The sequence below is a fragment of the Hippopotamus amphibius genome, chromosome 6, assembly GCF_030028045.1.
Source record: "Hippopotamus amphibius kiboko isolate mHipAmp2 chromosome 6, mHipAmp2.hap2, whole genome shotgun sequence".
Taxonomy (NCBI): Eukaryota; Metazoa; Chordata; class Mammalia; order Artiodactyla; family Hippopotamidae; genus Hippopotamus; species Hippopotamus amphibius.
The window spans coordinates 57888419-57905099 of record NC_080191.1 but is presented as its reverse complement, the minus strand read 5'-3'; the positions used below and the strand labels follow the sequence as shown (position 1 = coordinate 57905099).

Here is a 16681-nt window from a genome sequence, read left to right as displayed (position 1 = left end):
GACATGAGTTAGCAATTCATCTCTTAGTGACTTAGAAACCTTCTGAATTCCATTACCCTCCTCATAAAATGGGATGGATAATAATACTGTCTCTCTCGAATGAAAATATAAATAAGGATATACTAACTTATAAATAGTTCTAAGAAAAACAGACATTAAAAGTACAATTTTAAAACAGTATGAACTCTCAGAAATAACTTCTCTGCTTAAAAATCAAGAATCTCAACTCAAGCCATATTCTTCACTGCTGAGGTCAGACACACAATGATACAGAAAGAATTTCGCATCAAACATCATTCTTTACTGATAATCTACAGTCAGTTTTAAGGACTTCATCTGTATACACACACACACATATATAAAATATAATAGTAATAATAAATAAAGGCTAAAAACATAAACTACTTTTACCCAACCAGGATTCCAAAAGATCAAATAATCTCTCACAAATATAAAATTTTGCTCATTTGTGTAATTTCCACCTTTGAGGAAATTACACAAATGAGCAAATAACTCCACAATACTCTCATGTGCTGAAAGAACTTTTAGTCTGCTGCTTCTGATGGAAAAGCAATACTTCAAATAACGTGGGCTGAAAAAACATGGAACTTGAGTAAGGCCATTGGAAAAATATCACAGAGGAAGGCAATACCAGAAGAAAATGAAACATGCAAAATATTCATGTGAAAACCCTAAGATCTGAAGGGCGAGGTGACTTTTCTCCCCATTTCATCAAAAAGCTCAAATCTAACAAGTCTGTTCCTAAAACCAAATGCTTCCGAATTAGCCCAAAGACAAGTGAAACGGTGCATGGTTGGCCTTCATATCCAAACTACCGTGGTTTGAAGGTTTTACCTCCCATGTGTGACACTGAAAATTGACACAAATGTACAGCTGACACATGCAATTCATCTGCTACCCAGTCATTGCTCCCCAGGGGCCAGCAAAACAGCTCAGGGCCCAGGCATTAGGGTCCCTCTCCCCTGAGCTCAGACCCCACTGTGTGATATTGGACACATCATTTAACTTAGCTTCTCAGTCTACAAAATGGGGATAATACTACCTACCTGACAGGGTTGCTATAAGGATTAGGTAAAATAATACATGTAGATTGCTGAACACAAGGCCTGCCCGAGAATGCAAACTCCATAAAGCAGAGATCTTGTTAAAAGTGTCTACTGTTAAGTCTAGTACTTTAAAAAGTGACTGGCACTTGGTGAATATCCAATAAATATCCATTGAGTCAGTAAACGAATGAATGGGAGATGATGGTGATGATGGCAGTGGTGGTGAACATGCAAAGAAAAGAGCATCTGTGACTTCCCTGGTGGTCCAGTGGTTAGGACTCTGAGCTTTCACTGCCGAGGGCCTGGTTGGGGAACTAAGATCCTGCAAGCCGCACAGTGCAGTCAAATAAATAAATAAAATTATTAACCAAAAAAAAGAAAGAAAGAAAATAGCATCTCGTGCAGTCTACATCTTTATGTCAGAAGCCTCTAAAACCCCTTTATTTAAAATAAGTCACCCACACATTATCAGTGCCCACCAAGCACAACTTTCACAAGAGTTTCCACTTGAAACTCCCCAGCTGTTCTCCTGCAGTGTTTTACATTCTAGAATGTTTCAGCCTCAAGAAGATGCCTGAACAGCCCACAGCCGTGCATCTTTAAAATCAACAGTCAACTTTAAGATAACTCAAAATGCAATGCTAGCATGGTACATGTTGCTTTAAACCCACAGCTTCCCCAGTGTTGATTGAGAAGAAAACAGAGCGCCCCCATAGAATCATGAAAAACTCAGTATTTATTGGAACAAAATAAAGAGCAAAATTAATTTTTAACTTTTTAAAAAGCAAACTGGAGGTGCCTACAAAATCAATAGTCAAGTTTAAGATGGTTCAAAGTGCAATAAGCATGGTATGTATTGCTTGAAAACCACAACAAATCTAAATTTCATGATATCATCTTTTTCTAAGGGTTTTAAAGACATCAAATGTCCAAAAAAATTTTAATGGAGACAATTATCATGAAAATGAGAGATTTTATGGTGTAAATATTTATACAGTCCAGGTGGTACCTTACATTCCATAACAAGCAAGCCCTAATAATTTAACCAAATGACCAGTTAATTACTTTTGTAAGAATGAGCAAATATTAAGTGACGTAAAAATTAAGATTTAAAACAAATTCTTAAAAAAAGTTTTCCGTTAAAAGGACTTTTTTCTGTAAGTTCTTATATTCAAATTAAATACACTGAAAATTAACAGTTACTGACAATGTGAAAAATCATGAATTCTGAAATAGAATTTAAGTAATATTTTTATAAAAATGACAAAACAGGTAATATTATTATATAAATGACAAAATCTGTATTAATAATCATGCTACCAAAAATAAAACTATAGGGACTTCCCTGGTGGCTCAGTGGTTAAGAATCCGCCTGCCAGTGCAGAGGACACGGGTTTGAGCCCTGGTCTGGGAAGATCCCACATGCAGCGAAGCAACTAAGTGCATGCACCATAACTACTGAGCCTGCCTCTAAAGCCCGAGAGCCAGTGCCCCTAGAGCCCGTGCGCCTAGAGCCCGTGCCCCGGAACAAGAGAAGCCACTGCACTGAGAAGCCTGAGCACCGCCACAAAGAGTAGCCCCTACTCTCCACTAGAGAAAGGCCGCATGCAGCAACAAAGACCCAACGCAGCCAATAAATAAATAAATAAATAAATTTTTAAAAAGATAAATAAAAATAAAACTACAAAATGATTTTCAGCTAAGGTAAAATAAAAAATTTTAGTAGAAGAAAATCATTTAGGAGCGGTGCTTGTAAAATCCTGGCTTATAAATACACTAGACACATCTGTTTACAATACTTTTGAAGGCTTATATCAGAATATTTAAGAAAAGTACAAGTAATCTGCCCAGAACTAAATGTAATTAAGAAGAGTTACATTCTGCCTCTCATTCCACTCACAATGTTTTCTTTTTAGAGACTGAAGTGAAACTGTTTTAGCTGAAAGGTTTCTAATCAGTTTAATTCAGAGAATAATTGAATCTGAGTTTTTCAAGAGACCATGCAGGTCATCTACAGAGCCTGGTCTTGCTTCTAATTTGAGAACCACCTCCAGTATCCTGACAGATGGGCCCTTCTCTTCTCCCTAAATACCTGGAGTGATGGGAAGTTCACAGCTCTATTAGGGAGCACATTCCACTGTTAAGTAACGGATTGATAGATGAGAACTCCTTCCCCAGCCTTTAGATCAGTTATTGTAAACATTCCACTAATTAAGTTCAGTCTTTCCGTCATTATCCACACTCGTCCTGCACCCCTCTTCCACCCAATCACCCTACAAACAACAGAGGTCAATGTGCACGCTTCTTCCCTGCTCTCTCTCTCCCTTTTAGTTTACCTTCACAATGAAGCCAGAACCACCTTGTAATATAGAACAGACAACACCAGATTATGTTTTCCACTAAAAATTAAATGCACATGGTGGAGAATCCCAAGCCTTTAGTCTATGCCTGAGGAAGCCCAGAGCACAACTCTCGTGGTCACCCCACTTAGAATAAACCAGGCTACAGGCCCTCTTTGGTGCCACACAGTCTATTGGGACACCAGTGGAGAAGGCAGAGAGGAACCTAGTTCCAGAGTCCCCATGCGTGTGCAAATTACACATTGTTCCAGGGCCACCGAGCCAGGAGACCTAAGAATTGATCTTACGGAAGGCAAGGGAGTTTGCTGCTGAAAGAGAAGAAATGACCTAAAATAAAAGCAAAAGAACGCTGTCTGAACACAGAAGGAAAATTTTACTGTCCAGAGGAGGCATCAGTCTCATACCTTCTGCGCTGTTTAAACTGTATGCGTGAAGCAGGCCTGGGTGCTGCATTCTCAAGAAACAGAAACCATTTGTTTGCAAATGAAACACAAGAATTCTTCAGTACACACACGAAAATGCTCTGTTCTACTTTTCTTAAAATATGAAACTCTACGGAAATATCTTTCATTTTTCCACTACAGATTCAGAAGTAGATTCAACTTTTTCACTTTTCTCCTAATTCTACTAGAAGAAAAATGACTTAAGTAAATGAGAAATGGCAACTGACACTCAGTGTCAGGGAGACTGCTGTGGGAGGGACTGTGGTAAACCGGCCCATGATGACCTGTCCCGAAGGGCCGGCAGCTGCCCTGGGCCAGCTCTTCATTGCCCCCTGGGAATGCTGCCAGCTGAACCACCTTTTTAAGAAACACTGGAAATGCTGCTTTTATGTAAAATTTGCCATTTTTAAAGGTAGGCAACTAATTTAAACATCCTGAAAACACTTGTCAGGGGCACATTTTGCAGGCCCATCTAAGCTTATCCGCAGCCTGGAACCAGCCAGAAACCCACCAGTTCGCAACCTCAGATGCAAATCATTTTAAACCACAAACAGGAAAATTTCAAATCCTGAAAAATAGTCAAAAAAAAAAAAAAAAACCACACATACACAACAACAACAACAACAAAACCACAACAGACTCAACTCCCTGACTTGGGAAGGCTAAAACCTGGGTCGCCATCTCTCTCTGCGCAACCAACTTGGCTGAGACACCCAGATGCACGGGCCTGATTTTGCAGAGGGGGCCATGTATACAGAAGGGGCATCATAAAGGACCATATAGGACCCGGCCCCCACCTTCCTGGTGAATGGAGGAATCCTTTCAGCAGAACACTTGATCTGCAGCCAACTAGCCTCTGGACACCACATTCGCCCGGGGAAGTTCATTACCACCCAGGGTCATCCCTCCCATTTTCCCACAGCCCCTAAGAAAGTCCTTCCTTACGTGAAACCCAAAGTGGCTTCCTTCTGCTACTCCCTGGTCCTAGAGCTTCCTCAGAAGCTGATCAAGTGTGCCCCATCGTCCCTGCTCTCCTTACACATCAAAGGTGGGTAGCACGTTCCCTACTAAGCTTACTACTTTCAACACGAAATATCCTGTTCTCTTCTTCATGAGCAACAGGACACTTTCCAAACATGTCTAACCACAATCACTCTCCTCTGGACATCAACAGCCTTCTTAAATCCCAGGTCTGGAAGGCAAGGAAAAAGGAAACCAAGGATTAGGCAGCACTCTGCAAAGCATTACCTATATTTTAATATTTTATATTTGATTCTCACAGCCGTCCTCTTTCATTTGTATTATTATCACTACTTGGCAGGTGAAGAAACTAAGTCAAGTAATTTGCTGAAGGCGACAAAACTAGTACAACTGAAAAACTCAAACCAAGTCTATCTGATACCAGAGAGACAAGAGCATTGCTATACTTATGGAGAATGGCATATCTACAATGTTTTCTCTTATAACATATTAAAATGATAATTATAAGCAAGTCTATACTTTCTGGTGACCTCAGGAATGGACTGCTGTTTTCATCCATGTTAATGCAAAAACAAATTCTTAAAGTTGTGTCACCACTTGATAAACAGTATCCAAACACATTATTTTTAAAGCCTAGTTAATATATTTCGTATATAAAATTCCAAATATATACTAAATAAAATAGAAATTCACATAATACATGTATGAACGTACTTAATCACAATCACTGGATGAGAAAAATGCTTTTCTTACTCCCATTTTACAGAAGAAGAAACTGAAGGGACTTCCCTGGGGGCACAGTTGTTAAGAAGCTTCCTGCCAATGCAGGGGATGTGGGTTCGATCCCTGGGCCGGGAAGATCCCACATGCTGTGGAGCAACTAAGCCTATATGCCACAACTACCGAGCCTGCATTCCAGAGCCCGAGAGCCACAACTACTGAAGCCCATGCACCTAGAGCCCCATGCTCTGCAACAAGAGAAGCCACCGCAATGAGAAGCCTGCACACTGCAATGAAGAGCAGTCCCCGCTCACCACAACTAGAGAGAGCCCGCACACAGCAACAAAGACCCAATGCAGACAATAAATAAACAAATAAAAATTCTGCCATAACACAACACTGTAAAGCAATTATACTCCAATGAAAAAAAATTAAAAGGAAAAAAAAAGAAAAGAAAGAAAGAAACTGAGCCAGGAAATGTCAGAAACAGGAGTCAAAGAACTCAGGCAGTCGACTCCCCAAAAACCTAGACTTCAGACGTTTCAAACAGGTGTCTTTCAGTCATGGTTTTTGAACTTCATGGAAACATAAACAAAACATCTCTCCAAGACTACCTGGATATTCCTTCTGAATATTCTAATATAGATAAAGGCCGGTCAACATGAAGGTTACCAACTATCATCAAAATCTGTGACTTCAATGGGTTCTATATTTACACATAAACCCAGAAACGTTAGAAAACTTCCTGTTTACAGGGAACATGACGTGAAACATGACAATTCTGTGAGGCAACAATTCACATTTTTAAAACAGTAACTAGACAAAGTGAATGTGCAAAGTCTCCTCCAGAGCGAACAAATTCCTCACCACACGACACTGACAACTTACACGGTGAGCATCACTTAACTGCTGAACTCATTATATGTTCAGTCAGTATCTGTGGGGCATCAGACACCACTCTGTCTGTGGAGCCACATGAGGAACAAGACAGACACGTGTCCTGAGCTCTCGGAACTTCGGCTCCAGTGACAGTGGGCTGGACAACAAGCCAATAAACAAGTACACAAAACAGAAAACTGTCAGGTAGGGACAAGCACTTTGCAGACAATTAAAAGAGAGCGATGTCTGTTGGTGGGGGTCTAAGTTGGTGCAGCCACGACGGAGAACAGTATGGAAGCTCCTTAAAAAACTAAAAACAGACCTACCATACGATCCAGCAATCCCACCCCTGGGCGTATGTCTGGAAAAGATGAAAGCTCTAATTTGAATAGATTGCATGCACCCCAGTGTTCATAGCAGCACTGTTTATTTACAATAGCCATGACAGGGAAACACCCTAAGTATCCAGTGACAGATGAATGGATAATGAAGACATGGGGTGCACACACACACACGAATATTACTCAGCCAGAAAAAAGGAAATAACACCATCTGCAGCAACATGAATGGCCCAGAGATTATCATACTTAAGTGAAGTCAGACAGAGAAGGGTAAATGTCATATGATATCACTTATTTGTGGAATCTTAAAAAAATTGATATAAATGAACTTATTTACAAAATAGAAACAGACTCACAGGCACAGAAAACAACCTTATGGTTACCAAAGGGCAAAGTGGGGGGAGGGATAAATTAGGAATTTGGGAATAGCAGATACATACTACTATACATAAAATAAATAAGGACCTACTGTACAGCACAGGGAACCATATTCAATATATTATAATAACCTATAATGAAAAAGAATCTTAAAAAGTATACACGTAAAAATAACTGAATCACTCTACTATATATCTGAAACTAACAGAACACTGTAAATCAACTATATCTCAATTTTTAAAAATGTTTTAAATAAAAATAAAAGTAAAATAAAATAGAGTGATAGTGTAGCGGATGGCTGTGTGGCCATCTCAGACTGGGTCTCAGAGACAGTCTCTGGAGGCAGTACCCTGCATTGAGACCCAAAGCACACAAAGCGGCCCAGGAAAGATGAGACAGACGGCAGCCTGGAGAGCTTCCGCCTGTGTGTGCGCTTCAGCAAAACAAGCATGAGCTGCAGACACTGCAAACATTTCCAGGGAATTACTTGCAACCCTTCCAAACACTGCCTTGGGAACTGCTCAGCTTTCCTTTGTAGTACTTACCCTGCAACAACCAACACATCTACTAGCCAGATGCCCCAGTCAGCATGAAACAGCCTTAACATCCAAGGTGGAACCTTACCTCTCCTGGGTGGTTTCCTAGTGTCCGAGCCTCCTGAGCTGTCCTGATCTTACAACTGCAGCTAGAAACGATACACTCTAGTCTATTCTTCAGCAGGCGGTCCTAGTTGGTTTGGAGTTCAAGTACATGCTTCTCAGTATTCGACATCTAAAGAAAAGGAAATGAACACTTCCCAGGCTGCAACTTCTCTACCTGAGCTCCCACAGAAGATGGGAGCGTGCTTTCCCACGTAGAGAGGACCAGCCGGCATATAAAATTAAAGTGCATTTGTAATAAGCCACTCAGGTCGGACACCCGCTGCCGGGAGGAACCTCAGTCACCAGCACCTGAGGAACCCACACTGCCTTTCCCCACTTGGGCCCGCATACCAAGAGCAGTTAACAGAGCTACATGGGAAACAGACACATGAATACAATCTACCGGACATTATCGCCTTTGAGACGTACAAGTGCTTCAAACTTACCCCCAGAGGAAGTGTGGACCACACTTAGCATCATCATTCATTCATCAGGAATGAGCTGGCTGAAGAGGTGTCTTTGTAATTCAAGCACAAAGCCCTGGAAACAGAAAACAAAAACACAGAGGTGGTGAGAAACAAGTTTTCAAAAATCAGCTACAAAAATTGTGCAATTAAAGCTAATTTCTCAGCATTGTGCCCTATCTTGGCCTTGATACAAAAAAGGAACATCTAAGAGAAAAATTAAGTGCTAAGTGATTAACTATAAAGGAAATGGGAAGGTCTTCCCACATCCTAATAGGAGAAGCAGATTTACTGCTTCGTCCTGTAACTTTATACGGCCAAGTCATTTTATAGATAGATATATGGAGGGAGGGAAGGAGGAAGGGAAGGGAAAGAGGGAAGGAGAGAAAAATGAGGGGGGGAGGGAGGAAGAGGAAGGGAAGCTGGGGGAGATACATAAATAGAGGGATGGATGGTTAAACAGATCGAGCCTACTGCTTGTTATCAAGCCACTACTCCACACGCTGAGAAGAGAGCAGTTAAGTAAGAGCGAAAGTCTCTGCTCTCATTGAGCTTTATTCAAATGGGAGGAAGCAAACAGGTAAATAAATAAGAAAAATATCCTAGAGTGACAACTGCAATGCAGAGACATAAAACAGGATGATGAGCTCATGAGTGACAAGTGTTTAAATTGGAAAATCAAGAAATGGCGCTCTGAGGCGACAACCAGGCTGAGACCTGAATGCTATTTCGAAATTACGGAAATGATCCCCCAGACAGAGGCACCAGCCAAGAACTCAGTAAGAACCAGTGCGTCAAGAGCAATTATTATGGATTATGGGGCAGAATCCGCATGCAAGGGAGTGGAGCCAAAGGTTCAGAGTTTTGTTATTTATTAAGCAGGTGGCTTCGTGGTCCTCGCGGTTATGGAGAATAATACTTTCCTATGTTTGATATGCTGCCCAGTGACATATTAAAACGCATGGCCCTGTTGGTCAACATACCAAAAAGTACCTCTGTTTTCATTCATGATTTAAAATGTTACACAGGGTCTTCCCTGGTGGTGCAGTGGTTAAGAATCCGCCTGCCAACACAGGGGACACGGGTTCGATCCCTACTCCAGGAGGATCCTACATGCCACAGAGCGGCTGGGCCCGTGTGCCACAGCTACTGAGCTCTGATCTCCTCCTTTCCTCCTGCCAAGACATTACGTGTTATACCCCCTCCTCCACCTCACTGCTCTGATACGGGCAGTTGCACTGCAACCATTTCTTTCTAACCAGCGTATTTCTAGAGTAGATGTTGATTGCTTTGAAAGTAAAGGGCTTGTCTTATCTTTGTTTTCTTGATGTCAAGCACAGAGCCTTACACATGGTTGCTTAATGATTGTATGACAAATGAATGAATGGAAGAATTGATGCATTAAATTGCTAAGACAACATGATTTAATTTTAGACTAGCCTTCTTTTCCCATCCCATCACCATGACTTAAATTACACATAAAGAGTTTACAGCTTAACTACTGTGATAGTTAACGTTATGTGTCAACTCAGCTAGGCTACGGTGCCCAGATGTTTGGTCAAATACCAGTCTAGATGTTGCTGTAAAGGCCTTTTTTAGGTGGAATTAACACTGAGATCAGTAGACTTTGAGTAAAGCAGATTATCCTCCCTAAGGTAGGTGGGCCTCAGCAATCAGCTGAAGACATTGAAGCGAAGACTGACGTTTCCTGAAGAAGGAATTCCGCCTCCAGACTGAAACATAAAACCCTGCCTGGGTTTCTGGCCTCCTGTCAAGTAGAACTTGGACTCAAGGTTGCAACATCAACTTTTGCCTGAATTTCCAGACTGCAGGCCTGCCCTATGGATTTTAGACTTGCTAGCTCTCCCAATTATGGGAAATAATTCCTTAAAATTTCTTGATAGATAGACGGATGGACGGATGGGTAGATAGGCTCCTGTTGGTTCTGTTTCTCTGGATATCCTGATTAATATAATTACTAATCATTTTGGACTGAAATGATTTTAGGCAGGATTATAGAATGTTTAAGTTTAGAGTACATCAGTTTAAACCGTGTTTGCTTTGCAGATGAAGAAAGGCAGGCCTAGAAAGGATAAATCACACCTGTCACACAGAGAGTGGATAAGAACTCGGACTAGAACTCGGAACACCAAACGACTACATCAGCTTTGGTCCCAGGACGGATGACAATGGTTTTGTCACAGTGACAAACGAGCCGCTGCCAACGTGCTCTTCCTTGGATCCCAGGGTCCCCTTTCTGACCTTTCCCCCATTTCTGTATGTATTCCAGGGCCACACAAACAGTTCACTTTCATCTAGTTGGATGGACTGCAACCCACCTTTAATAAGCGGATAATCTCTCAACAGTGTAGACTGGATTTAGCTGCCATTTAGTGCCGTGTTTTAAGGTGAGTCAAAAACGGGCAGGTACTGCAATCTCCTGTGACTCCAGAAAGGTCTCAGAGGCCCTGTGGGTAAAGTCTATGCGGTTGAAGGCAGTGCTGGGTAAACTACCTCTACTGTAAAACGCCAGTGATTCTACAGTATCGGTTACACAGGGTGTGCTTCTATCTGCAAGAGCACGCAGGTAGCCTGTGTGGACAGAGGCATCCATCCGCAGAGTTCACTCGGGCTCTTTTCAGCCTGGAAACCTGCCATCCCAGGGCCCCTGAGCTGCCTGCTTGTCACCATGACATCATTTTAACTTCACATGAATATAGCTTACATTTTTCTCTTGAGTTTTGTGATGAAAAGCTGCCCCCAAGCCTTCCCTAAAGGCTGAATGTAGTTAAACCTTCCACTACATCACAGTTTAAAAAAAAAAAAGCCACACCTAAAGAAAGCCTACAACATCCATCAGTCAAAAAGCCTGTGGTCAAGCCCTGGCCTAAGTTCCCGGTGTCCGGTGTTTATAAAACTTTCACTGCCAGGCCAACCAGGTCAAGGAGAAAGTGCGGGGGAAGAGAAGATAAATTACTACTTCACCATGCCCTGAAAAAAGGCTGCCCACTACCCAACTAGGTAAGAAGAATGCATTTCCCGCTGAGAAATTTCCCTCTAAAATTCACGCCTTCTTCAAATCAAATCCCCTTTGTAACCACCATCTCTCTGACTAAAAACACGTCTTCAAGTTTCTGGGTTTCCTTTAGCCTTGCTATCTACCAGCAGGGCAGCTCATCAATTCAGAGACTCAACCCCGCGTCTGTAGTAAAACAATACAGCAAGTGGGAGGTTTCCCAGGAGCTAGAAAGGGGCTGGGAATGAATGGAACTCCCGTCTCCATGAACCCAGGTCTGCGCCACCTGACCGAGCCTGCCAGCATCTCCATCCACAGGTGGGTCATTCCTTACCTCCGTCTCTCAGGCCCGTGGAGATTTCAGAGACGTAATGAACAACCCCCTCTGTGACTCCTGCTCCCAGGAGGGAGGAGTCACATGCTGGCTGCCTTTATTAAATGACAGTTTCCACCAGCTTCTCACACGGACACTAACACACTGTTCCCGCACAAAGAACGCATGGAATCAGATGCCACCCTTAACAACAGACGACAGGACAGCCACCCAGGAGACTATAGCATGTTAGAGAATCCGTCCTCCTGACAAAGGGATGACTGATTACAATGAAAATAGGAAGTTTCGGTCTGTCCTCCCCAAAAGGCAGACTTCTGTACCCACGGAGCATAGCGTTTACTACTTACTATGAACCAAGTCACAGCAAGTCCCTTGTCATTTGTAAAACAGCTCATGGGAAACACAAAAAAACAAAGCAAAAACAAAACAAACAAAAACAACAGCTGGAAGCAGGACCACCGTATTCCCTGGGCTTGTGCTCCCGTCAGCCAATCCGGCCTCTGTTTAGAGTCTGTGTTCCCTGGGATTCCCACCGAGTTCACGTATCCAAGGACAAAATTCAAGGAGGCAAAAGTTGGCACATTATACCTTGAGCGCCTACGCGCAGGGCATTTATTCGTTACCTCAATACAATTCAGGAAGCAACTGTTGAACAGCTATTGTGTTCAAGGTAGTGTGCTTAGCGTTAGGAATACGATGGTGATCAAAAGCCTGCGGACAGTCTCACCAGCCTGTAAACAAACAGCCATCCGTCGCATGCGGCGTGGAGATGATTATGGTCCAGAGGGGCAGCGCCATGGAAGCAAACAGGGGTGGCTCATGAGAAGACACTGCTAAGTATCCCAGCCCATCCCTCGCCAAGACTAAAGACACTGATTTAGCCTCCGTGTCTTCAAGCCACCACTGAATTTTGGCTTTCTTGACGAAGAGATGACCCTCATCCGGTTGACGGACAGTCACTCAGGAAGGGACTTTCTTCATGAGAGAGATGCAGTATTAGATGACTGCCGTATTGGGAACTGCAGATTAGTTCCTAATCCATTCCAAAACCACAACATCCATGCACCACGAATTACACAAATTCAGCATCAGGGCAGGCTCGCAAACCATTTATGACACAGCCCTAAGCCTGCAGGAAACAAAGATGAGTCAGGCAGTCACTTCAGACATAAGAAACTTAAAACGGTGTGGGCAGAAGACCTCACCTGCGTGACTGTGGCAGGAAACACCTACTTCCCTCTTCCTCTCTCCTGAGAAATAATTGTCCTGCCCACCTCTACTTCTTCCAGCGCTATCAACACTCAGAACCATCCTATCATCATTCCAGCACCTCTTCAAGAAGAGAGAAGGAAGAGGATGACTCATAAACAAACAAAACAGAATGCTTGTATGCAGAGGTGTGTGGGGGTGGGGGTGTCCAAAAAGCAGCAGAGCCTCAATTACCCATCTTTCTACATCCCTCTCATCCATCATATTCTCCCAACTACTTAGTTACCAACACAAGCTCTAAGCATAATAAGGCTCCACCTTAATAACAGGAAAAATATCCCATTTAACAGCTAAAGGAATGACTGAAGGAAAGGATATGCATTCCTCCATTATAGGATCAGCTTACGTTTGTACAATATCATCATTTCCTTTATCCCATCCTTAGACTGGGTTCCTTTCCAGTAACTGAAGCAGCACAGGGATGAAAGAAGGAAATAAATGAGATCAAATGAGGCACTGCTGAATAACTATTAAATTAACAAATCAACACAACATAATAGCTTATAAAAGGTGGTGTGATCACAGATATAGAGAACTAGTGGTTACCCGTGGGAGAGGCAATACAGGGCTGAGGCAGTGGGAGGAACAAACTATTGGGTCTAAGACAGGCTACAAGGACGTATCGTACAACAGGGGGAATATAGCCAAATTTTGTAATAACTAAATGAAGCGTCACTTCCAAAAATTGGATTTTAAGAAAAGGTGGCATGAGCAACAGAACAAAACACACGGAGACGTTACCCTGCAATATGGATTTATTTTTTAAGAACTTTTATTGAGATATAATTGACATACAATAAACTGCATATATTTAAAGCATACAATTTGATTTTTTTTCTTATTAGTAATGTATATACGGCAATCCCAATCTCCCAGTTCATCCCACCTCAACCCCCTCCCCCTGTACAATATGGATTTAAATGTTCCTTTAGTGAAAGGGAGGAAAAAAGTGAAAGGGTCTTTTGAACTTAAAATAGGAAATAAATATTTGTACATCACTTGAAAGGGCTGGAACCTGAAAATGGCACACAGTGGCAGGTGATTCAAGAATCCCTGAATTTGAGTACAGAAAGATCTGTCCTTGTATGCTCTAATACCACAGACTGCCACCAAGTGATGATTAAAACAGTTCGGCCTTCCAAACTTTTCAAATCTGCCACACTTTTCCTTCCTGGAAACAGAACACAAGCTAATGCTTCAATGGGCAATGGAGTATTTTCTGACTGGCCCCATCCCTGTGGACCACCAGGAAATAACGATCTCAGAGTCATGAGCTTAGCTGAGAAAGTTCATGCTCTAGAAGCCATCAGAAAAGCACTAAGTTCATCCCAAGCAAGGCTCATTTTAAGACAGCTTTAGTCGTTCTCCTGCCCTAGGTGACGTCTCACAAGTTTGTCCTCAAGGCTGAGGATATTGTTCAGGGTGTGAAACATTATCTCAGATGCTATTTGACAGCAACACATTACAGAGCATGTTAATGTCACTATAATCTAAAAGATGCCATACATGACACTTGAAGAAGCCATGTTGTTCTTCCCTAAACTCCTGTTTAAAGTCAAATATTTAGGAAAAAGAAAACCTATGTCTATACACTCCTTGCCCACAAAAATGTATACTTTTACTTCCAGAAATAAAGAAGGTTTTACAGTAAATTCTCTTTTGAACACCTTTCATAAATGTTTTAATGTCCTCCCACTGACAAACAGTACATGTGAAATACAAAGGTACCGGCTCACTGAGAAGACTCTAGTGATTTTGTGTCACTGGTATGGAAATAGGAGATAAGGCTTTGAACCATGCGAACAAATACAAAAAAAAAAAAGGTTGCCACAGTAAAGACGATGAAGCCTTTCTGAAAGGTGAGAGAAACACCTGGCGGAAGGCTGCTTTACTTTTTGATCCATCAATTAATTTTGCAAAAAGGAGCACACGTGAGAGTCCCCAGTGGTCCAATGGTTCCATTCCACTATTACAGGGCAAGTCAAAATGACCCAAGAAGTAAACCAACATCAGGAACTTTTTGAACAAAGCAAACACTAGGATCCACTAAAATGCAGCCTACGGTTTCACACACACTACGTATATCTGAATCTGCAGCTGTACTGACTATAGCTAATAAATAACTCATTTTAATTTAGTAACACTGAAGTCCCAATTAACAGCAAAGTGTCATGCTGGGCACCATGAATGAACCAAAGATGAATCAGACCCAGCACCACTTATTCAAGGGCCTGGAGTTAGTTGGGGAGAAAAGACAGCAAAGGCATTATACGTAATATAAAGAGGCAGAATACACTGGCCATCTGGAGCGGGAGCAAGATGGTGCAGTGAAGAGTGCCAGAAACTTCCCTTGGTTTAAAAAGAAAAAAAGAAAAGAAAAGAAAAGAAAAACCACCAAAAAAAACAAAACAAAATCCATTAAATCTATCCCAAACAGGCATTCTCAGCAGCAACACCACTCAGATCATCAAGCCAAACTAGAAGGAGAGTTTGAGTCCAGCTTAAAAGGAGAAGAAAACAAAACACACCTTTAAAAAAAAAAATTAACCTCTACAATGAAACAAACTACCAACTTAAAAAAAAAATAATAACTTTGGAGGTCACAGGGCATCTGTTTCCAAAGGTAAAAGCAGACTCTGCATCCACAGATGAGAGCAGGCTGGGATCAAGAAAGCCCAGAACTTCCTAGGTGGCGCAGTGGTTAAGAATCTGCCTGCCAATTCAGGGGACATGGGATTGATCCCTGCTCAGGGAAGACCCCACATGCCACGGAGCAACTAAGCCCATGCGCCACAACTATTGAGCCCGTGCGCCGCAACTACTGAAGCCCAAGTGCCTAGCATCCATGCTTTGCAACGAGAAGCCACACCACAATGAGGAGCCTGCTCCACAATGAAGAGTAGTGCCCACTCACTGCAACTAGAGAAAGCCCATGCACAGCAACAAAGACCCAATGCAGCCAATAAAAAAATAAATAATAATAATAATAATAAAATTAAAAAAGAAAAGAAAAGAAAGCCCAGGAGTTACGCCCACTCAGAGCACCACTGGATGCCACCAGCGAGCAGCTCGGACTAAGAGGACATGATGCCTGGCTGGGCAGAGCAGGACAGCCTTGCCTGTGGACCTGGCCTTGAACTGTCCGATTTGGATGTGGAACCAGGGAGGCCCTGCATTGTCGTAAGCACGGATGAAGGACAGAGAGACCAGGAAGGCTGAGACCCACACAAGACACAGAGAAGCATCAGGTGTGATGAAGCATGGCGTGGAGTGAAGGTGGAGAGAGAAGCAGGTGAGGATGGAGACCCTCCAGCCCAGGCAGCCTCCTGCGCTTAATCATGAGATGGTGACTGCAAAAGCAGACGTCACAAGCCAGCAATCCGTGAGCCCCTCCCACTGGCACTAGCCCAGCGCCATCCATCAATATGGAATGAAAATTAACTGTGGTTCATAAGGATGAACATAAACCGGGAAATCCTAAAGTGTGTTTGCAAAACAGAAGAGAGCTCATTCATAAGAAGGCTGGAGTGTGCAGTGACGAGTTAGGAGCAAACCCCTTCACAATCCCTGACTTTGGGTCCTTTATCTACCTCTCTAAACTTGATTTCCCTCCATGCAAAATGGAAATGATGACACCCACCTCCTGAGACTGTTGTGAAAACAAAATGAGAAAATATCTTTAAATCACCTGACATGGGGCTTAGTCCAAGTCAATAAATGTTAAATAATAGATATTAATTCTCTCTTCTTGTCCTGGTTTCTGGGATGCAGAAAAAAACGTGGGCTTT

General features: G+C 42.4%; 1 protein-coding gene across 1 annotated transcript in view; it reads right to left on the bottom strand.

Annotated features, from left to right (window-relative positions):
- The window catches only part of TIAM2 (TIAM Rac1 associated GEF 2), a 215426-nt gene that overhangs the window by 128603 nt on the left and 70142 nt on the right, over positions 1–16681 (bottom strand). The window contains exon 3 of the mRNA XM_057739331.1: positions 8257–8350. The gene's annotated coding sequence lies outside the window, so the exon portion shown is untranslated. The remainder of the gene's footprint in view (positions 1–8256; positions 8351–16681) is intronic.